At 43.0% G+C, this 27,593-nt stretch overlaps 1 protein-coding gene across 2 annotated transcripts in view; it reads right to left on the reverse strand.

The window, feature by feature from the left end:
- HAO2 (hydroxyacid oxidase 2) overlaps window positions 1–27,593 on the reverse strand; it is a 215,243-nt gene that overhangs the window by 62,273 nt on the left and 125,377 nt on the right. Inside the window, exon 6 of one of the 2 annotated variants that reach the window (XR_008617141.1) lies at window positions 5,860–6,077. The exons of the other annotated variant lie outside the window; for it this stretch is intronic. The gene's annotated coding sequence lies outside the window, so the exon portion shown is untranslated. Of the gene's footprint in view, window positions 1–5,859; window positions 6,078–27,593 lie in introns of those variants that run through there. 2 annotated transcript variants of the gene reach the window in all.

The raw sequence follows: 27,593 nt of genomic DNA on the forward strand, positions 1-27,593 counted from the left end.
GAGATCAGCAACGTTCTCTGTCCATGAGCAGTTACATAGGAGCTAGGTTGTTAGATTGTTGCTTCCAGGGATGGAATGAGAACAAGGGGAGCCAGTGATCTTAAAAAGGTCTCTCTTATATGTCACTCTGCCTTCCTGCCTCCCTTTAGTGTGACCCTCCATTTTTTGTCTGTTGTGCCTTCCTTGCCTCCTCTGTGAGAATGAAGCTTCCTTTAAGTCACTTTAATCTTTTGTATATCCCATCACTTCCCCACAGCTCTGTTCCTGCTGTACACACACACACACACACACACACACACACACACACACACACTCACACACACACTCACCCCACAACTAGGGTTGCTAGATTTGCCAAAGAAAAATATAGGATGCCCAGTTAAATCTGCATTTCATATAAACAGTGATTTTTAAAAAATATGTGTCCCAAATATTGCACAGGTCATACTTATACTAAAAAATTATTCATTGTTTATAGGAAATTCAAACTGAATTTGGTGTCCTCAATTTGTCTGACAACTCTAACCAGAATCCATCATATTCCAATGCTCCCCAGCCTTCAAGTCTGTCAGCACAGAGAGCCAGAGAGGAGCAGGACTCTGTACAAGACATGCAGAGAGACCCCAGAACACAGAAGTCTGTGTCCTAAGGGCATTCTTGGTCTAGCTAAAAACAGAGAAATCACGAAAGTTGATCTCAGGTGGCCTTGGCCTGCAGCAGCTTGAAGCAGGATTTTGGTTCCCCAGCCAGAGATTGAGGTTGGGTTGCGGCAGTGACAGCACTGAATCCTAGCCACTAGATCACCAGGGACCAGTGGTCAGTGAAAAGGCCCTGGCCCTTCGGCTTTGCAGAAAAGAATTCCCACAAAGACGGAGAGTAGTGAAACAAGTAAAGTGTTTATTAGGAGGAAAAAGAGTACAGTACATGTGGATAGACACATGGGTGGGCTTAGAGAGACAGTTGCAACCTTGTGGTAGTTTGAATCACGTTTATGGGGCATTTCTTCCAGGTTTCCTTTGACCAATTACCTTGTTTTGCCTGGTTCTGAGTCCGTATTTGGTATATCTCAGGGTCCTCCCCTGCGTGCGTGCACATCTCTTAGCCAAGATGGATTCTAGCAAAGAGGCCTATGGGTAGTTGACATCATTTATTATGAGGTGGCGCCCCCTCCCTTCTTGACCTCCAGGGACCTTTTCTGCACATGGTAGTCGGGGAGGTCTCCTTGATTTCAAGAATGAGGAATATGTGGTCCTTTATCTCTTATCTGGTCAGGGCCCAGCCTCCTCGATCATCCTGCTTTTATGGAATTTCTGCTATTATGGAGTTTCTGTCCACAGGGGAGAAACTGTTCAGCATGGGGCCCGTATATCTCCTGCCTCAAAAGCAGCAGTTAGACACTTGTCTTGAGTCTCAAGCCAGCACCCTCTGGGGAGTCATGCTGGACCCCTTCCTCTCTGGCCACCTGATGTCCACTCATTTCCCTCCCCAGTCCATCCTTTTCACATTCTCTCAGGTACCTTAACTTGCCTCCATCTCCAACGTTGATCCATTTTCTCAACAATTTGCATCTGAAGGACTGCAACAACCTCCTACCTGGGCTTTCTGTTTCCATTCTTGATTTTGACTGTCCATCCTCCACACTGATACCAGAGTGAAACTGCTTTCTTTTGAAATGACATGTTTCCTCTGATGAGCATAGTAATCCATGTTCATTGCAGAAATATTAGAAAATTCCCACAGGAATAAAGGAAAAAATTCAATCTTCCCTGCTTAATTTTCCACTCAAAATTTGTGCCAGGTTCTCATTTTCTACACAGTCAGATCCGAACTCCAATATTGAGTAATCAAGTAAGACCCTTGTGATTTAGCCTCACCTGCTTCTCCTGATTCTGCCTGACACAGTCTAGCTCATATCCCAAACTCCAGCCATACAACAGCCTTCCAGTCCCCTACACAGTGACCCATGCTCTTTGTCTAGGCCTTTGCAAAACCTTTTAATTCTTCTTCCTGTAAGTGGCTTCTTCTACTATGAACTAGTGAACTCCTATTTGTACTTCAGAACCCAGCTCCAATGTTACTTCTTGGAGCGTCGCCTCCCAAGGCAGACCTAGAAATAATCTCCTTAGTGCTCCCATAGTCATCTATGCTTTCACAGTACTTGTCAACACCTTTCTTGTGGGTTTTTAAAAAAATAGTATGTTGAAATTATTTCTTTATACATATATCATCCCATCTAAACTGTGAGGTTCTTCAGAGTAGAGACCAGACTTACCTGGTGGCGCAGTGGTTAAGAATCCGCCTGCCAGTGCAGGGACACAGGTTCCATCCCTGGTCAGGGAAGATCCCACATGCCATGGAGCAACTAAGCCCGCGTGCCACAACTACTGAGCTGGTGCTCTAGAGCCCATGAGCCACAACTACTGAGCCTGCGTGCCACAACTACTGAAGTGCCTAGAGCCTGTGCTCTGCAACAAGAGAAGCCACCGCAATGAGAAGCCCACACACTGCAATGAAGAGTAGCCCCCGCTTGCCGCCACTAGAGAAAGCCCGCGTGCAGCAACAAAGACCCAATGCAGCCAAAAATAAATAAATGAATAAATTAATTTAAAAGAAAGAGTAGAGACGAGACCATGTATCTCTGAAGCCTAGTAAAATGCCTGACCCAATTAGGAGCTCAATAAAATGCTTGTTAATCATTAAATTACTTAATTAGTGGTGCCCTTTCCCTTCCCACATCCTTCACGCCTTCCACCAATGGCCTCATACAAATTGTTCTACCAATTAAACAGCTGATTTAAATGCTGTTGTTGCTTAACACTTGCCAATCCAAATACAGTATAAACATTTGTAATTTTCCACAGTGGCTATTTCAGGGCTAGGCATAAATATTTGCTGAATGACTGAATAAGCTTCCCACAGACCTAGTAGAGGATGCAGCTCACAGTAAATGGTAAAACATCCTGGTTAGGGTTTCAGGGGTCTGGATTCCAGTCTCTGCTTTTCCAAGCTGTGCAAGTTACCATGGCTCACTGGGTCTTAGTGTCCTTGCCTATAAAATGTGGAGGTGGGTCCAGGGGTTCTCCTGGTCTTTTACATTTTAAAGGGCAATGAACTTATAAATAATCTTACCAGCTGGGATTGAACATGTTAGTGATGATGGCTAACATTCATTACCTAAGGGCTGTAAATGAATGCTTTCATTTGATCCTCCCAAAACGCTACTGGTTGACCACTATTATTAGCCCTGTTTTATAGGTGATAAAATTAAAGCACATAGTATTTAAATACCTCTCAAGATTAATCAGTTAGTGATACAGCTGAGTATGAACTCAGTAAATCTGATTCCAGTCCTGGCTTCTTGAACAGATCATCTCAAAAGTCCCCGACATTCCCCAAGTCTCTAAACTCATTAACACAAAAGCATAAGTTGCCAGCCTCCACAGCTCTGTATTAGGCATGTAAGGTGTCTAAGCCCCATACTGCTGCTAGCGGGTTTCAGAGGTTACATGAGCATGACAGAGTGGGAGGAGCTTGGACCAGGAACTACAAAACCTGAAAGTGAGCCCCAGGTCTGTGTCGGGCCAGCTGTGGGAACCTGGGGCCCCAAACTCAGTGAGTCTCAGTATTCTTCTCTCTAAAATGGTAACAATCCTAATCATGTCTGTACCTACTACCCCACAGCACTGTTCTGAGGATCAAAAGAACAAGAGTATGTGAGAGTGCTTTGTAAATTGCAAAATGCCATACAAATATGAGTTATTATTATTTCCATCTGGGGTTGTCTGGGACTACTTCAATAAGGGCATTATAAATGATTGATAAGACTTTATGTGGTATTTGTGCTTTAAGACAGAACAAGTCTTAAGTCAAATGACTGAAACTCTGGTATGGAATGTTGGTTGCAACATCTAGACAGTGGGATTTGGGCAAGTGAATAGGGGGTTTGGACCCAAATCCGAAAGACCAGTCAGCTTAACTTAGATTCCAAGGTTAAGAATTGCTATTAATGGACTTGAGCATATGGGGAGGGGGAAGAGTAAGCTGTGACGAAGTGAGAGAGTGGCAGGGACATATATGCACTACCAAATGTAAATTAGATAGCTAGTGGGAAGCTGCCGCATGGCACAGGGAGATCACCTCTGTGCTTTGTGACCATGAGAGGGGTGGGATAGGGAGGGTGGGAGGGATGGAGACGCAAGAGGGAAGAGATATGGGAACATATGTATATGTATAACTGATTCACTTTGTTGTAAAGGAGAAACTAACACACTATTGTAAAACAGTTATACTCCAATAAAGATGTTAAAAAAAAAAAGAATTGCTATTAAATGTTATTATTTAGTTATTCATTGAACAGGTCAAAGAAAGTAATAATACTAGCAAATATTTATTTGAATGCTTACCTTGTATCAGGCATTATTATAAATATTTTATATCTCCATATATTTAATTCTTAATCCAGTGAGATGAATATCTCTATGGGGAATATGACTATCCCATTTTCCATATGAGAAAAATAAGGCTCAGAGAAGTTATGAAGCTTTTCTAGGGTCACATAGCTAATAAGTGGTGGAGCTTGGATTTGAACCCCGTCTTTCTGACTCCTAAGCCAGAAGGAGGAAAGAAGGAAGTCTATATACTGAATACTCCTCAGGTGTATTTTTCTGAGACTTTACTAGACAGAGATCTAGAACCCAGTAATGTCCAAATGAAACATGTCCTGACGGAGTCAAAGAAAGATCTTTGGGCCTATCCTTGCCATAAGGTAGAGCGTGTTCATCTTCACGTCTATGGACTGCAATGGAACCACTACCACCGTAATGAAAATATAAACTGAGTGCTGTGGAAACGCGGGGGCGGGGGCAGGCAAGGGTTGGGACTTGGCAGAGGTGATGTCTGGATGAGTCTTCGAGAATTCATAGGATCCAGCCAGGCAGAGCTGGGGGAGGAGGCGGGAGACCACATAATGTGGGTGGCGCTACAAGTAATCCAGTAGTATTACATGGAAAAGACAGTGGGGGAGAGGCAAGGTATGAGGCTAAAAGTGCAAGTAAGATCCAGGTCATGTGTGCCAGGAAGCCTCTCTGACAAGTCAAGAAGCTTGCTCTCCATCCTGTAAACGACACAGAGCCATAAATGGTCTTAAGCAGAGTTAGGTTTATAATTTTGATATTCACTCTGCCTAGAATAGGGAGGCTGGATTTGATGGGTAGAGGGCAGGGCAGGAGATAGGAAGAGTGTTCAAGATTTGATTCCGCTACTCCAGACAAGAGATTATGAGCTCTTATAACTAGGGAAGTCACAATACAGCTGACAAAGGGACTTCCCTGGTGGTCCAGTGGGTAAGACTCCACGCTCCCAATGCAGGGGGCCCAGCTTCGATCCCTGGTTGGGGAACTAGATCCCGCATGCATGCCACAACTAAGAGTTCACATGCCACAACTAAGAAGTCCACATGCTGCAACTAAGGCCTGACACAGCCAAAATAAATAAATAAATAATGAAATAAATAAATAAATAAATATTTAAATAAATAGAGCTGATGAAGAGACTGAAGAGATATTTAGGAGGTATTTTTAGACGCAGTTAGTGATTGGATTGAAGTGGAGTGGCTGGCACTGGAAATGTCTCAGTTGATACCTGTGTTTCTTGATTCAATGACTGGAGAAACTATGGCACTGCCAGCAGGGGTTTGGAGTGCTGGAAGAGGGGCAATTCAGAGAAGTGGATTTGTCCAGCAGCAGACTGGAAAGAATAAACATGAAACAGTGGGAAGCAGTCTGGGCTAGAGAGATTCATTTGATTTGTTAAAAAATAATTTATTAACTACAGTGTGTCAACATTTGGCTAGGTGTTAGACTTGGAAGTCAGGCTAGAATAGGTTATGTTGCAGTAACAAACAATCCCCAAATCTCAGTGGCTTAAGACAAAAACAAAAGTTTATTTCTCAATCATACTAGATGTCAAATACGTGTTGTTCAGGGGCTGTGTTCTACTTCATCACCCAGGGACCCAAGCTGACAAAGTTGTATCATCTTGTAACTTCAGCATCTAGAACACGAGTCCTCCTCAGTCACCTTGGCAAGAGAAGAGAGAGACTAAAGAATCACATGTGGCCTTCTAACCCCCAAGCTGGAAGTGACATACATCATATCTGCTCACATATTACTGCCAGAGATGGTTTCATGGCCCCACCTAAATGCAGGGGCTGGGAAATGTAAAGGAACAAATATTATTTGTGGTGAGCATTACTGTCTCTGCTGTATCAGGCATCAGAGTTTGAGAGGTGAGGACATCCAGGAGAGAAAATATGGTGTCAATTAAGGTGGAGCTCATAGAGTGAAAAGAGAGTGGTCAAGGGTAAAACCTCCTAGAAGTGAAAGGTGCAGGAGGAGTGGAGCCCAAGGAGGAGCTGAAAAGTGACATTAAAAGAGATAAGAGCTAGGAGCCAATAGCCTCACTCAAACCAAGGGTCTGCAAGGAGGTCCAGGGTGACAAATGCGGCCACAGCAGCAGTGGGATAAAGACTGACGCTTCCTCTACATTTGGCGATCAAGAGGGGTCTGGAGAACATTTCAATGGACATGTTTCTGTGGAGTGAATATTTAACCAGATTATTGTTGTAGAAAACATGGTGACTCTAGAACTATGTGGGAAAGGGCTGTGTTCCCATAGCCCCTAGATGTATTCTAAAAGGAGTGGTGGCAACTCAGGGAGTCCATCTATATCTCACAATATTATTTAACATGCTTAATAAATTTTTAATTGATGACTATCTAACTGGGTAAGATAAGACCTGTAAAAGTACAAGCCATGATCACTGAAATGGCCCTCAAGCTTTGTAAACTGTCAAATGAAAAGATATGTTTACCTATTATTCATTAATATCCTTGTGTAGTAGCAATATCAGTACTTGAGAAGTTTATCCAAAGTACAGTTATTGCTAACTAATAATCCTTGGATTTAATTGGGAGCTCACATTTGTGGTTTCCTATTGTCCCAGGAGAAGAGGGTCTCATTACTTCCTTTTTGTTTTTTCCCTTAAGAAAACTGACCTAAGGAATAAATGACTAGTCCATGATATTTTGACCATACAGCTGTTGAGAACTTCTGGGAAAGAGGAGCATGGAAGAGACATTTGTTGAGCACCTGTTACATGCCAGGCAATTCCCATACATAATTTCCCTCAATCTTCACAACCACTCAGGAAAAGAGATCTCTTTTATCCTCATTTTACAGAAGTGGCAAAATTGAATAGAAGCCCCCAGTTTGCAGACTCCAGGGGCTCTGTCCCATTTGCCATCAGCTGAGTGGAGCCTGAAAGTGGGTCCCCATTTCTATTTCTCGCAGGATGGCTGTGGATTTCTCAGTTCCCATCAGTCCAAAGCCAAGAGGAGGCAGATGAAAGGCATCCCGGACCTGTGGACAGCTGCTATGCCTTCCGAGAGACGGACTTCCAGCTTCTAGCCACGTGCACGAAAGGGGCTGTTTCCATCCGCCCACCTGTCAGGCTTCCCCTTTCTTGGGCTTCTTTCCTCCCTCCTTGGAGTTTCTTCAATAAAACATTTCACTCCCTTGAAAAGCATCTCTCCTGTGAGGCATGGGGAAGGCCTAGGATGGTTCCATTTAGCTCACTGGGGACGAGGAGGCATCCTCCCTTCACATAACGCTCGCAGCAAGTGGTATCTGTTTCCTCTCCCTCAAAACTATGAAAAAAAACCCAGCCAGGTTCTGGTTAACCTAGTCTTCCAACCCACAGATCTCCTGAGTCCCACTCCCACAGTCTCTGCATCACCCTGGATCCTTAGACTCCTGAATCCCAGAAAGGCTGAAGGGAGGGACCGAGTGTGGAGCCACCTTCTGGCCATGCATTGAACCTCACGTTTCTTAGTAGATGCTTCAGGGAGGTAAGAGGCTCTGGCCTTTCTCTCCAGCGGGCTGCTGTCACCTCCCCATAAATACTCCTGGGAGAAGCAGAATCAACTCTGCCCAAGACCCTCTGGGGCGAACAGACACATCAGTAAGTCCACACGTGGGGAGGGACAGATCAAACTTTCCAAACTGTACAGAAGTTTGGCTTTGGGCAGGCTCCCCTTTCAGCATCTTCCCTTCCCCCTCCAGTGCCCAAGGCTGGATCCTCTCCCTGTACCTGTTTTAGTCTTTCTTCTTTAAACTCCACCAAAGGACTGACCAGAGTCACCTGGGAGGCTTGAGAAAGCACAGATTGTTGGGGCCCATGCCCAGAGTCTCTGATTTGCATTTCACTGAGAATTTACATCTTAATGAATTTCCATGGGTTCTTAACCCCGGTTGCAAATTTGAATCACTGTTTAAAACTATATATATATATATATATATATATATATGGCGTATATCTGTGTGTTAGGGGGGATTTCACAGACCAATTAACACCCCTGCCCCAACCCAGGCGATTCTAAAATGCAGTCAGGCTGAGAACCTCTGTAAATTCACACCAGATCTTCAACTCCCAGAGGTTTTTCATCCTGAATAAAGAGATTTAAGAAAATTTTCATCATAAACCAGCTAGACCATAAGAAACACATCTCTAAAATTAAAATTTCAGGCACTTGTGCAGATTGGGGGAAAGGGTGGAAATTTATCAAAAGAAGTCAACCTCCCTGGTATCCCTCATATTACATTGCCTGCTTAAGCTGCCAGAATAATGGAGTGGTAACCAGCATGGAACTCTGAAGACAGGTTCCAGCTCCACTCCTTCACTCACTATGTGACCTGGGCCAGCTATTTAACTTCTCTACACCTCAGTTTTCACATCTGTGAAATGGAGACAATAAGCACACTATTATTTAAGGTTGTTACGAGGAATAAATGAACCAATTCAGGCCCTCACACATAATCAGAATTCCATCAAAGACAACTGCTATATTACAGTTACTATTGTTATCACTATTGTTCTTTTTATAACTCTTTGGAGCAGCCATGCTAGAGCTAGTAGATTCTTATCCTGACTCCAAGCTTGAGGACCTTTCTCTGTGAGTTGTAAGATGTGTGGATTTGGTGCCTGAGAACCTTTCCACTTCCAATTTCAACTCCATAACTTGTTACTGGTCTGTGATCCATCCCAACTACCATCCTTGTCAGAATGTCCACCATAATCCTTAAACACTACCTGTCCAGACCTAACACATGACCTTGTTCCCTCACCTGCCCTCACATCCTGTGGGACCTCTCTCTAGGAATGGTACCTCCATCTACCACCTATTCAACTGCCCAAGCTAAAAAACCTGGGTCACTCTAGGCTCCTCCCTCTGTTCACTGCCCACTACCCACTACTGAAGCACCAACTAACCAAACAAACAGTTACTTACCAGGTTCTGCCAGTTCTTCTCATTCTTAAATCAATCTTTTGTGCATGCCCTCTGCTGCTGCCCCTGTTCAGGCTCTCACACCTGGACTATTCTAACAGTCCCTTACTGGTCTCTATCACTAATTCTTAGTTCTCCTATCTCATATACCATGTTACCACTAGGGAGAAACAAACATAATCATGCTATGCCCCTGCTCAAAACTCTCCAGTAGTTTTCTATCATCCATCAGGTTGAACCGGGCTTTCAACACAGACACCTACAGGCAACACAAACTCAGGGTATGGACCATTGGTAAAACAATATACACTCAGCTGTTTGCACTGTGACCTGCCTAGGTATGTGGCTTTTCAAACCTCTGTGCAAACCAAACAAAACATCTCTTAGCTGTGAAGCCCTCAGGCCACCAGTCTGAACCACTCCTGGTCTACCATACAAATTCTAATTTCTTTGGTATGTCCTGCAAGGCCTTTCCTGGTGTGGGTCTTGTTACCTTTCTAGGCTTGTCCCAACTTCTCTCTCCTTGCACCTTATGCATGTGTAATCCTGAATTACTAGTAGTTCCCCGAATAGGTCATGTGCTCTTGCACCTCATGTTTTTGCTCATACTGTGCCTTCTAATAGAATTCCCTTCTTCTTGGTATCCTGGGCAAATCTAGTTTATATATGATAGTTCAGTTCAAAGGTTAGCTATGCATGGTTCCCCAGACTAACTTAGTTCTCCCTCTCCTACTCCTATGTGCTAATCTGACAATGACCACATGCGTTGAAATTATTTATTTCATTTCATATTGATTCCCTCCACTAGTCTCATAAACGCCTTAAAGCCAGGGGCTGTCTTTTAATTTAAGTATCCCCAGGTCTCAGTATGGTGCCTGGCATAGAGTCTAGTGAGTACACAAATGGAGGAATGGCATCAGCTAACATTTCAAGTGCTTCCTGAATTCCAGGTACTGACCTAAGCACCTTACATACATTATTTTTTAATCCCTGTATTGAGTACACCTAAACTGAGAGAAAAGAGGCAGGTCTAGGATGGGTTTCTCTGTGTAATGTACACATGCGCTGTTTCTAAGAGCTTCATGCTCAGATGAAAGTGATTAAAAATGTCTGCAAGGGTAGGGTTTGAGCATTTGGGATGCTCCAGAGTGATATATGATTACCCTCTCCTACTATATTGAAATTATTAATTTTATTCCCTATAAGGTAATAAAGTCCATGAGAGCAAGTACTGCAGTTTCTGTCTCAAAATTCTCAGCACCTCATATCATACCTGGACACAGTGGGACCTGTGTAAATGTTAGATAAATGAATGAATGGAAGTTCTGGTAGATCTCTTACTACATGTGTTTGGGAAGCTCTGAAATCCTGGATACAGGACTCTGGCAGGCTCAGTGTTTTCTCTGACTTTTCCCTTCAGAAATGTGCGGGGTACCTTGGGTATATAGGTTATGTATTATTATTATTATTATTTAGCTGTACGTGGGCCTCTCACTGTTGTGGTCTCTACCATTGTGGAGCACAGGCTCCAGACGTGCAGGCTCAGCGGCCATGGCTCACGGACCCAGCCGCTCCGCGGCATGTGGGATCCTCCCGGACCGGGGCACGAACCCGTGTCCCCTACATCAGCAGGTGGACTCTCAACCATTGTGCCACCAGGGAAGCCCAGGTTATGTATTGTTGATCATAAATAAATGCTGAATCTGAGAAAAAGGGAAAAAGAGAAAGATGGGCTAGAGAAAATGATACTAAATATGGCAAAGAAAGTACTAAATAGAAGAATAAGGAAATTAGAAAGCAATTGCAGACATGATTTGAAGATCAATCTTCACATTTCACTTGCCACATTAAAAAATATTCCTGCAATTAAGCTACATGGCCATGAGATGTCAGTAAAGTAATAACGTGTCTCATCAAGATTTACCAATCTCTGGAATTCCAGACTACAATATTAGGCTCAACCTCCTACAGAGACTTATAATTACAAAGTTCCTTTGTTATAGTGATGGGGAAAAAAGTTTATTAAAACAGATAACATTAAGTAAACAAAGTAAGAATCAAACATTATACTTTTCAAGGAAAATATAAAAGTACCCAAATTCTACAAATATCTAAATGTATTTCTTGATTATTGTATAATAGCTAAAATTCCTAGCTCGAACTTCAACTGTTGTAGTCCTTTTAGCAATTTCTGTCTGAGATTAAATAGGGATATTAAAGTTGGTTCACTCACCTATTCAAACTATTATCAATTCCTTCCTTCCCACTTGTCATCCTGGCCCCCTTACCCCCAACCTCCATCCTACCCCTCACTATACACACACAGCTGCATGACACTCAGAGTTTGCTGTAGAACCTTCTGTGTAGAACATAATAAATTAATGCTTACTTCCATAGCTAATTCTCAGGCAATTCCCTGAGTGAATCTCTTTTAAGTATGTCTAATTTACATCTTCTTCACATGAGGATAATAAGCTAATCCAGGTAAAGTGTTATAATTTCATTCCCCAACTGTCTGATCAATCATATTAGGCTCCTTCTCTGTCCTCCCTCACCCCCATTATATTTTATCAACATCTTCATGCTTTAATTTTTTGGAAGCTATACAGTGCTGAAATTTACTCATCAGTCCAAGTTCAAGATTTGGCTTTAGTAATCCCCTTGCAGCTGACAGTGAGGTAGTGGCCGAGCTTTGACCTCTGAGCCAGACAGAACTGAATTTACATCTTAGTTCCACCGCTTCTTTCTGCCTTTGTGAAAGGTAAGTGTATCCTTCAGAATAGGAAAGGTTATGTTGCATAACAAGCAGCTCTAAAATTTCAGTGGCTTGAAACAAAAGGGTATTTCTCACTCACACTGCATGTCCAGATCAGGTTGGCAGAAAATCTCTGCTCATTCTAGGCACTCAGGGACCCAGGTTTTTGCAGCCTCCTTCCTCTCCATGGCATAAGATGTCTCAAGTTATCCACAGTCATCTCAGTTGGCAAGGAGCTGAGTCAGAGGGTTTTGTACTGTCATCTAAATACTCTGGCTCACGGTTGTTCTGGACACAATTCATTGGTCAGGGCTTATCATATGGCCATGTCTAGTTTCAAGGGTGTGAGAAAGTACAATGTTCTACGTCTCCAAAGGAAAGGTGAGCTGAGTATTGGCCAGCAGTAGAAATACCCGCTAGTGTCTGGCTTCAGTCTCCAAAATTAGTGCTGCCTTCTTAATATGGCAGAAAATACTCATCCCCTCCCCAAGGAGACAGCTGAAATATCCCAGGTCAGGCATTAAATTCAAAGTCTAGGATCTCTGAATGAAGCATAGAAGTCCCTTCCTCATGGTATCTTACATTTTAATTTTTACGTCAGGTCTGGATGTGGCATCTTTTTATCTCAAGAGGTATGAACTAAAAAGCCAAGTGATCTATCCCCACTCCTCAACTCACAGTGATAGACTAGGGGTGTGGTAACCTCAATAAACACCCCATTCAGAAAAAAAGGAAGAATGGAGACACACAGCAAATACTGGCCTGCAAAAATTCTGAACCCTACTGGGTTAACCTTTTGAGGCCCCCTGCTTGGAGTGGAAATGTACTTTGATTAATCTTTGATTAATCAGGTTGAAAGAGCTCCCCCATCCATTTTTCTCTATCCCATCTGTATCCACCCTATGGGATGTTCTTCTTGTTCTTTTATCCCTCTGACTACATCTAAAATAGGCATTAGGGAATATGATTTCTTAGGGAACTGAGAATTTATCCCAGTCTACTTCCTGCCCTAGATGATTAGAAGCCCAAGTCTTAACAGTCACCATCTTTTTAGTCAAAGCCCATGATTCCTTGACGTATAACTCTCAAAAACTCACTGGCCTGAAACTCCCCATATATCGGATAACAGTTAGCTTTGTGTGCTGCTAAACACACCCTCAGTCCTTTCTGAAAGATGGCTTCCATATTTGCTCTTTCTTTTCTTTCTCACTCCATGTCTATCTCTAGACTTAAGTGTCACATCTTTATTTTTTATTTACTGGGTACCCCACCCTTCACTGAATCTTTAAGACACTGTACTCCATTCAGAGGTTTTAATAACTGTGTATAATGACTATACCTTCAGTTTGATCCTCCCCATAAGGCTGAATTTTAATTAGCCTTTGTTGATCACAGACTTTCTTATTCTTATCTTTTATGGTTAAGAATTGAGAAGCAGTTGATTTTGCAACCCTTCTAGTCCCTGAATTTTTAGCATCTTGCTACATATCGCCAACTAAAACCAGTGCACACTACAATGTTCTGTTTTCCAACCTCTTCTCATGGATCTGAAATTAATTAGGTGCATGATATGCCTCCAAAATGACTGAAGGTGACAGTTTTATCAAATGCTTTCCCATTAAATAACATGGATTGTCAACTTCCCAGCCTCCAACATCAGTTTTCTTACCACCTACCACCTGGTCTATAAATTAGCCAATGTCACATATTTTGGGGGTCACATTGGAGGGTTTTTTTATTGTTGTTGTTACAATATCACCCTTCTTCCAGCTCTAACATCTATATCAGTCATAATAGTCTAGGTTATGCTTTGGTAAACAACAACCCTAGAATTTTAGTGGTTTGAAACAACAAGGTTGTGGTTACTCATATACGTTCAATGCAGATAGGCAGGGAAGCTCTGCTCATTGTAATCCCGTAGAAAACCAGCTGATGGAGGCTCTGTCACCACTCCCAAAACATGGGAGGCCCTTACGCTGGGTCATAAATGCTCCAGCCTAGAAGTAACTTACATGACTCCCCCCTGCAACTCAATGGACAGAAGTAGGCACGTGACCAAACTACATTCAAAGGGTCATATCCTTAATCCATTCAGTGGTTTTTGCTTTTTACTTTCTTACCATATACACAAAGCAGGGCACTGGTGACAGTGTCTGCCGTACTACATGGCTCCTCTATGCACTTCAGTTTATTCATTTATGAAGAAAGCAAGGTGATATCTCATTTGTGTTTTGGAGAGGTTCCTGCTGACTTTAGTAAGGGAAAGGGATTGGGTGTGTAATGGTGAGTGGAGCACAGGATGGAAGTAAGGAGGCCAGCTAGCTAGGAAGCTGCTGTGGTAGTCCAGATGAGAGAGGATAATACACATGAATCAATGGATTTGAAGATTATGAAGATCAGTCAAGATCGACAGTGACTAGAACAGGATAAGCTCCAACTCATAAAACAATTCCAACTGCAGGTCAACAGAAGAAGCTTATATTTTTCAGCAATGGTAAGGATATCATACTCTGAGTGACACTCAGGCTAAAACTGAACCACCAACCCAGAAAAAAGCAGCTTGACACACCTCTAAGACCAAAGAGTGAATATTTCAGAATGTGGAGAACAGCTAAAATTTTTTGTCAACTGCTCCCATTTAGCCTTGCTCATTGGGTTCTCATTTAAACCATAGTTTGTAACCTCAGACTCTAAACCTTGCAGCTACTCATGGCTGTAATTTTTACCCTAAATTTACAGGAACAGATGCTGGATATATTTTTCTATCTCTTTATCCTTACACTGTGCTTCTTTCATTTTCCCCTCAAGTTCTCCTTTTGGGATTAATGAAAACTCTGTGTGCTGGGAAAGGAGGCCCTTTCCATTTTCCTACCCAAATTCCTCCCCTGTCAAGTTCTCTAGTTTCCCGTGAAAGAGTTATTGCCACAGAATCTTCAGACTTCATTATTAGGTTTGGTTTTGGCTAATGTCTGTTAATGGTCTTGAGAGAGGTGATAACTGCATATTAATGAGATTCACAAAGGAGCCAAATTGAAAGCTGTTGCAAACTCCAGGGGGTGACAGCAATAAACTGGAGAGAACTGACAACCAGGGACAACACAATGAGGTGAAACACACATTGTGGTACAGATACTTCAGGGGAAAGAAGTGGGAGTTCTGACATTTTTTTTTTTTAAAGGAAAGAAGCAATGTAGAAAAGCAGCAGTCAATAGAAGGTCTTAAGGATGAAATGAAAAAAACAAATGCCAAAGTTGCAATAACTTGTCACTGAGAGAGGAAGTTGAGAGGGTTGTGGTAATTCCACTGACATCCATCTCTGTCCTCCACCTTACATTTCTCCCCCATCAACGATGGTCACATGACCCAGGTCTAGCAAGTCAGTGTATCCTAGAACACAGTTTCTGGTTCTGGTGTAGATATGTAACTTCACTTAGTCTAATGAGACTCACTTCTGGGATAGTTTTTGTTTTAACTGTAAGTTATACAGGTAATATAAGCCTGTAGCTGTCAGGGTACACCTAATGGAGAAGCCCTGGCTGTGACTGAAACCACAAAGAAAAAAAGCAGGGATGACAGTGGGTGTGGTGTGGGGGGAAGAAAGTGAATGAGCTTTCTGGAACCAGTCATGCCTGAAGTTGTAAACCTTGTTCAGTTATTTGTATTAACAAGGTCCTTTCTATATGGAAGCCAGAAGCCAGTTTCAATTCGTTTCTTCATCTGCAAATGAAAGGGTACTAACCCAAGATATGTTTTCAAGCATATTGCCCTTTCTGCCTTTATATCATTTACTCTCTAGCCATATTGGATAACTCCAATTTCCAGAGTATTTTGGAGAAGTTATTCTTTTGAGGGCTTGCTTCAAGCAGTTTCCTTCTCTTGAAATGGAATAACACCCATCTTACTAGGTTTATTTGTAGAAAACCTCCCAACTTTATGATCCAAGTAAGACCATTTCTTTTTGGACATCCCTCCTGAACACTCAGCAGAATGTCATATTTTCTTTCTTTGCTTTACTATATGAACAGACTAAGAGACTTCGAAAAAGAAGAACAAAGTTGGAGAATTAAAATTATTTGATTGAAAGATTTACTATAAAGCTACAGTAATTGTGTCAGTCAGGGTTCTCTAGGGAAACAAAACCAATAGGGGGACATACCTATATATAGATAGATAGATAGATTTATACAGGAGAGAACCCTGACTGATACATAATATTTTAAGGAGTTAGCTCACATGATTGTGGGGACTGCAAGTATGAAATTTATAGGGCAGGCTGGCAATTTGGGCAGGAGTTAATATTAAGTCTTGAGGCAGAATTTCCTCTCCAGGAAACCTCAGTTTTTGCTCTTCAGGCCTTTCAAATGATTGGATGAGACCCACCCACATTACTGAGGGTAGTCTCCTTTACTTAAAGTCAACTGATTGTAGATGTTAACCCCATCTACAAAATACCTTCACAAAAAAAATCTTTAAAAAAACCCAGAAAACAAAAAACCTTCACAGCGACATCTAAATTAGGGTTTGCTTATATAACTGGGTACTATAGCCTAGCCAAACTGGCATGTAAAAGTAACCATCACAGTAATCAAGACAATGTGGTATTGACATGAAAACAAACAAATGGATTAATGGAATAGAACAGAGAGTCTGGAAACAGAAGTATACACATATGGATAACTGATTTTGATAGAGGTTCAAGGGCAAACACAGTAGACCAATACACAAAAAATGAACCTCTCACCACATAAAAATTTAACTCAAAATGGATCATGGACCTAAATGTAAATCCTAAAACTATAAAATCATGGGAGAAATCCTTTCTTACCTTGGGTTAGGTAAAGATTTCTCAGATATAATACCAAAAGAATAAACCATAAAAGGATAAATTGATAAATTAGACTTAAAATAAAAATTTTAGACCCTATTAAGAGAATGAAAAGCTAAGTCACAGACTGCAACTGTCTGCAAAGCACAAATCTGAAAATGACTTATGTCTAGTATTTAGAAAGAACTCTCAAAATTTAACAATAAGAAAACAACCAACACAATTTAAAAATGGGCAAAAGGTGTTAATAGATACTTTGCCAAAGAAGATATTTAGATGGCAAATAAGCACATGAAAAGATGTTCAACATTGTTAGTCCTTAAGGAAATACAAATTAAACCCCAAATGAGATGTTACTACATATCTATCAGATTGAGGAAATAAAAAGATTGATCCTACCAGTGCTGGAAAGGATGGGGAGGAACTTGAACATTCCTACACTGCTGGCGGGATGTAATATGGCCCATCCTCTTTGGAAACAAATTTGGGAGTTTCACAGATGGTTAAACATACACCTAGCATATAATGTAAACATTCTACTCTTACATACTGGCCCAGGAGAAATGAAGTCATTTGTCTAGATAAAGAGTTGTACATGAATGTTCATAGGAGCTTTATTTGTAGTGGCCCAACACTGCTGCAAACAGCCCGAGCATTTATCAGCAGATGAATGGATAAACAAACTGTGGTGTAACCATAGAATAGAATCCTTTGCAGGAAAAAAAAAAAAAGAAAAAAAAATACTACAACATGAATGAATCTTATGCCAAATAAAAGAAGCCAAATTTAAAAAAAGTGCATTCTGTATGATTCTATTTATATAAAATTCCTAACAAATGCAAACTAATGGATTGTGACAGAAAGCAGATCAGTGGTTGCCTGGGAGTGGTAGGGAGGAGTGAAAAGGAACGGTTACAATGAAGCCCAAGGAAACTTTTGGGGGGTGATGAATAAGTTCATTATCTCAATTATAGTGCTGATTTCATGGGTATACACATATGTCAAAACGTATCAAGTTGTACACTTTAAATATGTGCAGTTTATTGTGTGTCAATTATACCTCAATAAAGATGTTAAATAAAAAGTCAATGCAGGCTAATGACAGAGAATTTCAAACAAAGTAACTAAAGAACACGTGGAGCTAAAGTCTCATATTTTTCAGCCTGCAAATTCTTTAGTGGAATTTGCAATCTCAAGTTCTGACTGTGCCACTTTTAACTCTTCTGAGTCCCATATCTATCATTTGTAAAATGGGAGTAATAATGTTTTTTACTCTGCTGCCTACCTTGAGGGGGTCATTGTAAGGGCCAAAAGCGATAACACACGTGAAAGTGCTTTGCAAACGACAGCACACTACACAAATGTTAGCTATTCATTTAGTTCTTACGTAGCATCTGCATGCTATTCTTGCCCAATATATACGCTTCATGCCAACTCAAGCCCTAATTGCCCGTATATAAAGTGTAATTAATTGTACAAGTTACTCAAATAGCACTGAAACCCAGTATTCAGGGCATGACACACCCTAAATACATAACAGATTTTGGAAAAACTCAGTTTCAGCCTAAACTAGGATGAAGGAAACAGACAGATGCCTTCACATGTATGTCAATCAAGGGAGGCCCACCCAAACAGGATGGAGTCCAGGGCAAGGGAACACAGCCAGTACACAAGCGTTTTTTGTTTCCTGCCAGAGGCTGTTACAGGGAGCAGTGACCCCATAACACAGATGGCCCTGATGTGCTGTGAGGCTCTCTTGTATTTAGAGCCTAGCTGACAGGGAAATTAACTGCTTTATTCTTGGCTCCTTACAGTAACCAGCAAGGATAATGGGGCCACAAATCACAGTCATTTAGCTAAAGTTAAAGGATGACCATAGAAATAGGTAAATAGGGCTTCCCTGGTGGCACAGTGGTTAAGAATCCGCCTGCCAATGCAGGGGACACGGGTTCGAGTCCTGGTCCGGGAAGATCCCACATGCTGTGGAGCAACTAAGCCCGCGTGCCGCAACTGCTGAAGCCCATGTGCCTAGAGCCTGTGCTCCACAACAAGAGAAGCCACCGCAATGAGAAGCCCGTGCACATCGCAAAGACGAGTAGCTCCTGCTCGCTGCAACTAGAGAAAGCCCACGCGCAGCAACGAAGACCCAATGCAGCCAAAACAGATTAATTAATTAATTTGAAAAAATAAAAATAAATAGGTAAATATTCTCAGTGTCACCCTCTTATTCTCCCCCTTGGCATTGTTATTTATCTGATCTAAAATCACAGCTGGTGCTTTCCCCATAATTTGAATTCATTTGCAATTATTGAAATTTTTTCCCTAATCCTCTGCAGGGACCTTGAACATGCTGGACCCACTATTTGAGCCCAGCTTTCCACTGCCGACGGAGGGAGGGGGAAACGCTGTGGGGCTATGTGGGCAGGGCTGCATAGGATCCCGCACAAAAGCAGGGTGAGAATTTCCCAAGTGAGCTAGTCCTGAAAGGAGCACCTGGGAAATAAAGCAGGAAGTTTGAGACATGACTAGATAGGAGGAAGGACGGTATGGTGGAGGTATTGTGTGTATAGAGGGGACGAGAACAGAATTAGAGAAAAAAGTGGGAAGAAATCAGAGAATTAAGTGGCCTCAAAAGCTGGGTGGCCAGTAAGTCAAGGAATAGACGGATGAGGCATCTTACCAACAAATGTCTCAGATTGGCACGGCCTTTTGTTTTTTGGGGGGACTCCATGCAACTCACTGGCTGGGGCTGGTTTCCTAGGAGATCAAGGGCATCCATCACCAAGGACCCGAGAGGTCCTTCGGCCGAGGCCTCTCTGGTTGGGGATCCTCTCTGGTTGGGGATCTCCTTGTCCAGCCCTGAGGCTAGGAGGTTTGGGTAGGCAGTGTGTGGAAATTCATGGGTATCTTTACAAGCTCTAGTCATTGCAGCAATGACTGCATCTTGAAGGAGTAGAACTTGGCCCAAGGGATCCCTTCTGGGATTTGGAAATACATTTCTCCATCTCCTGAAATATTAAGCCTGATTCAACTGAGCAATGCTGGGAGCTTGGAATGCCTGAGCAGATTTTGCTGTCAGGAAGTCCTAAAGCCCACTGAAGGGGTTCCTGGTAGGACTTGCCTTTTCCATAGGGAGAATGATGATTTGAGGGGTGCTGGGAAGGCCCACTGTAAAACAAAACAAAACAAACTCCTCTGTAGGTGCTTCAGAGTTTATCATTAAAGATTTATTTATTAGTGTTAAGTTTGCCATCTTTCTGTAATCTTCTTCTGGCAAATTTCTAAGAGGACTAAGCCACCAAGTCTGACACCCTCAGTGTACATTCACTATTGTTGGAGGGGTGACTGTAGGTCTGAATCACCAAAACCCTGTGTCCAGGGAACTCCTGTGGGGGACAAAGACGTAGCTAGTGGAGGGGACAGGGAAGTAGTCAAAGACCAAGCCCACTTAGGGTACCTTTTTGCTCAGTGTCAGGAGTCCATTGCCTGCCTTCATTAACTGGAAGTTATTGTTGTTTAGTAACTGTGATATCATTAAGCTTCAGACAAAGGAGCACAGAGAATAAGGATACTCATAACCAGATGGGAGGCTCTTTCTGTGATGACTGGTAAAGGCATGGATTCCAGGCTTTGGCAATGAGGAGCGCTTCCCTGGCTAAGGCAGCCCCTACAGGGCCCCAAAAGGGTGAGCTCAGCTCAGCCAAGCCAGGCGCACCTCCACTGGCAACAAACACCCTTTCTCGTGTTTCCACAGTGCCTCTCACAAAGCCAGCCTGGGGATGCTGGCCCTGCCAGATGTTGGTGCACTGTTAGGGGACTGGCTAAGAAGCCCAGCCTTGAAGGAATGCAATTGGAGACATAAAAAGCATGAAACCCTTCCAGATACTGGAGATTCCTTTTTGTCCCATGCCGTGAGGAGGCCTTCTTTTGAGCCAAAGCTGCTCCCGCAAGCTCCACGATAAATGAGTGAAAGTGGGCTTCTCCAGCTGGGGTACGTGTACTGTGGGTCCATGTGACAGATGGCTAAGTGGTGTGGGGACCTCAGGATAATCATCTGCATCCTCCTACGGGGACAATTTTACTCCATAGGAAATAGTTGAAAACATTCTTCTGTGTGCAATATAATCAAAACTGTAAATGAGATCTCAGAAAAGTACTTTCAAGCTTTCTTCCTGCTGCTCCAAGCAGTGCCTCTCAGACCCCCGCGAGTCAGCCCTCACAGAGTGACAGCCTAACCTTCAAGCCCACCATGGTTTTAAGGGGCTTCTCAAAGATCCTATGGGTCCCTACTAGCCATTTCTGAAATTAATTCTACTGGTAGAATATAATTCTTTAAGGATTTGAATCCCAGTCACAGGAAGACAGTGACCTCCATCCAAAAATACCTTGGGTCAATAATCAGCCATGTCTACTTCAGCGTGAACATAATCCACCAGGCTCTAAAACCAAAGGCAAGACTTGGTGAAGGGGAGGGAGAGGAATACCACATGAGAAGCTCACCATCAGAAAGGCTGGCGGTATCAGAATGTATTTCCTTAATTTCATGACTTTGCTGAAGACTCATCTTAGAGTCACATGATACACTAGCTCTGCCTGCACAGCCCAACCCAGTATTTGCCCACAGCCTTGCCCAGAGAGGTGCCCCGAAAGGGTTTGAGCCTAACTTCATTATATACGGCTTGAAGGGATTATCCCAACAGAGTTACAAGAGCTAGGAAGAGAGGTTCTTATTTAGCAGAGTGACCACCAATATTGTTACGGATTTGCCATTGGACATTTCAGCCTGCCCAAGGGCAGATGTGGGTTTTGTGCAGCATGAAGCTCGTACAATTGGGTGGGGGGGTCCTATTTAAGAAAAAGGATGCAAGAGTAGCTTATCTTTGCAAATTTACAAAAACATATGAAGAACACATTGCTAGGCTCTCCCAAGGCCTTGGAAGGGTTCTGCACAATTGAGGGACTGAAGTTTGAGCCTTGCTTGTTTGACAATAATCTACCCCTGCTCCTAGGCTTGCATATATTTATGTATTTGCTGGGGTTGGGTGGGGTGGTGCTGGTGCAGGGATCACTGGTGATATATTATTCTCTCTCCCAGATGTAACAATCTGTATTTTTCCAAGCTGCATCTCATTTTATAGCTTCCTGCCCAAATTTTCCAGTCTCTTTGGATCTGTATCTATTTCTCCTTCTGGCCAGGCTTGAGAGCAGCTCCTCGGGAGATGTTCAGGGGCATTCAAACAATGGGCTTGGCCCAGGAGCATGGAATTTCCTGAAAGACAGCAGGCGTCTCCGGTGGGTTGTTGGGACAGGCTGATCAACAATGTTTAACGCTGGAGATGGAGTTGTACCAGTCCATGCCAAGAGGCTTTCAGCTCATATGGAAACCATCAGTTCTAGTCCCACCCATTAGCTAACTTGAAGGCAGCCAAGCCTGGGGACCAGAGCTGCCGTGGCCAAGAACAAAAGTACCACATGCCCCAAACCAGACAAGAGTGCTGATGGGAGTTTCACACCCCCAAAGACTCTCCATTCTCCCAACCAGTTACCAAAAAAATGGGTATAATAAAAGTGGCTGGATTGGTTAGTACTCCCACACATTACACTGCAGTCAAGATGGAACTTACCACAAATTAGTTTATGTTGCTTCAGGTTTACAATCCTTCAAAGGCCTTCCTTCTGATAATTTCCAAATTCTAAATACTACTGTCTTCCTCTCATCTTAGTCCTCCTCCAAGATCAGACTGCATGAAAATTATGTCGGTTTCTTAGATGTGCCCTGCACTCTTTCTTTCTCACCTTCACACATGCCTTTGCCTCTCTCTGGAACACTCAAATCTCCTTTTCAATTAGTTAACTCTTACTCTTCCTAAGCTCTCAACTTGGGGATATACTCTATACTTCCATAGTACCCTGCGTACTCATCACTTTTTACTATTATCTCCTATTTAATGCTTACCTTCTCCACTCAACTAGAAGCTTTATGTTTCAGCTTCCTACTCCAGCATAACAAACCACCCAAACCTCAGTGGTTTAAAACAGCAGTGATTTTATTTATTTATTTATTTGTTTATATTTTTAAAATTTATTTATTTATTTTGGGCTGTGTTGGGTCTTTGTTTCTGTGCGAGGGCTTTCTCCAGGTGCGGCGAGCGGGGACCACGCTTCATCGCGGTGCGTGGGCCTCTCACTATCACGGCCTCTCGCTGTGGAGCACAGGCTCCAGACGCGCAGGCTCAGTAGTTGTGGCTCATGGGCCTAGTTGCTCCGCGGCATGTGGGATCCTCCCAGACCAGGAGTTGTGGCTCATGGGCCTAGTTGCTCTGCGGCATGTGGGATCCTCCCAGACCAGGGCTCAAACCCGTGTCCCCTGCATCAGCAGGCAGACTCTCAACCACTGCACCAGCAGGGAAGTCCCAATCAGTGATTTTATTGACTCTTACGATGCTGCAGGATGCTTGGCCTCAGCTGGATGATGCTTCTGCTCTAAACGGTGTCAAGTGGAGTTTCAGTCACCTGGGGCCTGGACCAGGTGGGCATATCTAAGGGAGCTTATCCACACAGCTACAGTTGGTGCAGGATGTCAGCTCGAATCTCAACTGGAGCTGTTGATGGGAGTGCCTACATGTGGCCTCTCTATGGGACTTGGACTTCTCACAGCATAGTTGCTAGATTCTACGAGGAAGAAAGTAGAAATGGCAAGCCTTCTCAAAGCCTTAGCTCAAAAGCTCCAGGATATTGCTTCTTCTGCATTCTACTGGTCTATGCAGACAAAAATTCAAGGGGAGAAAAAATAAACACTCATCAATAAAGGAGTGGTATGTACATATAGAAAGTGGAAAAAATTGGTGGTAGCCATCTTTGGAAATTCTCTAGCACACTCTGAGAGTGGTGACTAGGTCTGTCTTGGTCCCCAGCATTTAGCCCAGAGCCTAACCACCAAGAGTCGGCACTTCGTCCATTTGGTCAAAGCCTCTCTTCTTTGCTAATGCTTACATTTAGTCTTTGTGTTTGATGTATGTCTTACTCTCCAGACCATGTGGGTTGACTTTTCCTCTTGATGGTTTGTCAAAAGTCAAAGTAACAATCTCAATGATCTATTACTTAAATAAGAGATTTATTACTCATAACTGAAAGGGTACCTGATGCAAAAGGAACACATATGCATTAACTGAAAGTAAGGTTCTGATTGCTGTTCAACAGATTATTACAGCCTCCAGGAGCAAATCCTCTTCCACCATCATCCCCATTTGTCTTGCTATTACCTCTGACCACCAGAGTATAGCCAAGAATGAGGAACCAGAAATTGAGTTTCTGCACCCAGATGACATACACCTGGAACCTGGCCACTACAGGTTCTTTGGGCCAACTTCATAGTTTCTACAGAACTTGGTGAGTGTGATTAGAAATGTTTCCTGGCCTCTCTCTCATTGGTTAGAAGGACATGAGATGCCATTGCTCCTCCAATCACTAGGAAGGAAGAGGAAGTGGTGAAGTCAGTTATGGGTGGAACTACACGCAGCAGATTAAGTATGGGGTTGGCTGCCACCATAACAAACCTAGCTGGTCTCACAGCTGGTACAGGGGTAACAAGGAACTGAGATCACATATATCATCCTAGGAACAGAGTGTTTGGGGGAACAAGACTTTGCTCTTCCTCATACCTTCTGCTGCAATACCGACTCAGGCTTAAACTTTTCATGCTTCCTCTCACCCAACTCAAGATACACAAATGAGGTGAACATACTCCTCAGTTCAGGACACCCTCCTCAGGTCATCGCAGACCATAAAGTTTTGGGTTCAAAGTTCTCTCCTTCCTTCCACGTTTTGAAGATGTTAATTACCCCTTTGGCTTCTTGTTTTCAGTGTTGAGAAGTCTGATGTCAAGTAGGTACTAGTTCTTTCACTGACAATCTTCCTTTCTCCCTAGAAGCTGATTTTGGTATTGTTAATTTGCATTATAATGTGTTTTAGAGACAGTTTTTTTTTTCCTTATCAATCCTGTTCAGAGTTCAAGGCTGAGGATCAAGGCATTTACCAATGCATGAAGTCCCACTAACTGGTACAGAGGGCAGATGGACAAGAACATCCTGTGTATTCAAAATTGCAAATGCTAAACTTTTTGGAATGTATGGATACGTACATATGGTAAGCATTTTAAAACAGGCTTTACAGACTACTACAGGTACTCAGTAAACATTGGCGAGTGAGCAAATGATTGAATGAATGAGGAGCACATTACCTAGCACGCAGTAAATTCAACGTAGCTATTATTATTAACAGAAGTGCCATATAAGGAAAGCAAGACACAAAAGACTTGATCCCTGCCTTGAGCAGTGCTTAGTCTAGTTGAAACAGGTAGATAAATGTGCAGTACTTATCACATCATAATATATATTTGAAATTCTGAAGCATCACAGAAGAGGGAGCTACTAACTCTCAGAGAAGCCCTCCAGTAGAAAATAGAGCTGAGTTTTGAGGCTAGGCTAGGCTAGGATAGGATAGGATTGGATAGGAAGGAAGTCAGGTAAGTGCATTCCAGCCAAAGAGAAAAGCTTAATCCAAGGCCCAAATGGGTATGTCATCTTTAGTTTGTTGTGAGTAGAGAGAAGATGAGAGAGAGAGAGAGAGGAAAAAGAGGAAGAGGAGTGAGAGGTTATCTTCAGTAGGGAAGTGAAGGCTACCTTGGTCCCCTCAATCCCCAAACAATGATCTGAGTAGGTTTTATAGGTGAGGAGTCTGGGCTGAGATTGGTTAAGAGAGACACCAAGGTCACCTGGATGTGAGAGACAGAGCCAGAGTATAAGCCTGACACTCACCGAATGGTGTTAAGGACCAGTCTCCCACTTTGCAGAGGATGAGTTTAGTCATGAGGCGAGATGAATCCAGGGATTTGCCCAAGTCCTCAATCTGGCCTGGGAAGTGAGCAGATCTAACTCGTGAAAGTCTTGGTTTTTCCATTAAAAGCGGTTTCCCATAGCAAATTCTGAATGCAGTCTGAAATCAAGGTGTGTTAAGAAACATGCTCCTTTGGGGCATAAGTGCAGCTTGTGCAGTTTAAACCATTTGTCTTATAAACAGGAGAAAACTTATGGTTAAAGATTTCCTCTGGGGAGAAGTTAATTGGAGTTGGTACTGTGGTTCTTCCAATAGCACTAGCAAATCTAGGGCCATCAGCCAGAGCTCACCTAACTTGGCCCAAGGAAAATCCAGGGCTTGCCATCAGCTGAGGTTGCAAAAGTTGTTTTAGAGAAAGAGAGGGCTCTCTCAGCTGAAAACGATGTGTGTTTCAAACCAAAACTTGCCCCTTTTCATACCTGCTTGAAGCTCCAAAATTTGACATGAGGAAGGCATATGAAGTCACAATGCAGAATCAGGCCTGTTTTGGCAGAAAACTGAGCTTCAAGAGAAGCCTCATAACGCAAAGAAGTTTAGGGCAAGAAAAAATATTTACACTCCAATTTCTTTATCTGTATAATTTTCTAATGGGTCTTAAGGGAGCTGAGGATCACTGCAATTTCCAGCCAAATGAAGCTGGTTTTAGCCAGGTTAAAACGGCTTGGTTGCCCTGACCTCTAGGAAGCTTAATATCAGGTCTAATGAAATGCAACACGCCTCTGACATCAGAGCCTGTCTGACCACACATCAAAGGGGAGGAAGTAACTGCTTTGATCCTCTCAGTCACTGCTCCCTACAGAATGTTCTAACAAAAGGAGGAGGGGGCTGCGGGTGGGCGTTGGGCTCCGGGACTTTGCTTTTAATTTCTGCTGTTAAAGTTCTTCCTGTTATGGAGAACTGGGCAGACAGGGCGTAGGGAATGTGGAAATCAAGCTTTGAGGGATTCTCCGAGTGTGATTTCTATGGACGGAGGGCTCAATCTATCTTCTCCAAATGCCTCTCCTTCCCGTACTATGACTCCTGAATTCTATTATTAATGAGTTTCATTTATGTAGCTTGAGTCCTAACTTTCATTAGAATATAAACCTCTCCTGGGAAAGACAATAATGTAAGCCATATTATCCTACTAAAAAGTGTCGTTTTTACAAGGCATTTCAGATCTTGTCACTGTACTAGTTACAACTGTTTTGGCTCCTGGTGACCACAGGGTGAAGACTGAATGCCTTATAGTGGGACACACGTTCCCTCCATGACCTGGCCCTGGTCCAGCCCCTGGTCTGTGTGTCTGCCTCTCCTTGCCTGACACATTAATCTCCAGCAGTCCCAAACTGCCTGTGGCATTTCACTCACATCTGTACGATTGCTGGCCCCTGCCTTAGGACAGGCTGTTCCACATCCCTGTGGATTCAAGCAACCAGGGACGGTGTACAGTTGACCCTTGAACGACACGGGTTTGAATGGTGGGGATGGGGGTCGGTGGGGTGGGAGGTGGGGGGCTGTGGAGGGAGACCTTTTGCAGTTCAAACCCGTGTTGTTCAAGCTTCAACTGTATAAATGAATGAATTTTTTTAAGTTCCATCATTGTGTATCTGCTTTCTTTCTGTTCTGCAGGTTTTTAGGGAAGGGGGGAATGAGAAGAAAAGAGAAGAGAGGGGCTAGGGCCTCGCCAGCGGGGAGGGCGGCTGGAAGAGGCAAGTCGTGATATTTTCCGGCACACTGGCTGGAGTTTGGCTATGTCGGGATGATTCCGATTCTGAGGTAGCAGGGATATGAC

Source organism: Physeter macrocephalus, chromosome 4 (genome assembly GCF_002837175.3).
Source record: "Physeter macrocephalus isolate SW-GA chromosome 4, ASM283717v5, whole genome shotgun sequence".
Taxonomy (NCBI): Eukaryota; Metazoa; Chordata; class Mammalia; order Artiodactyla; family Physeteridae; genus Physeter; species Physeter macrocephalus.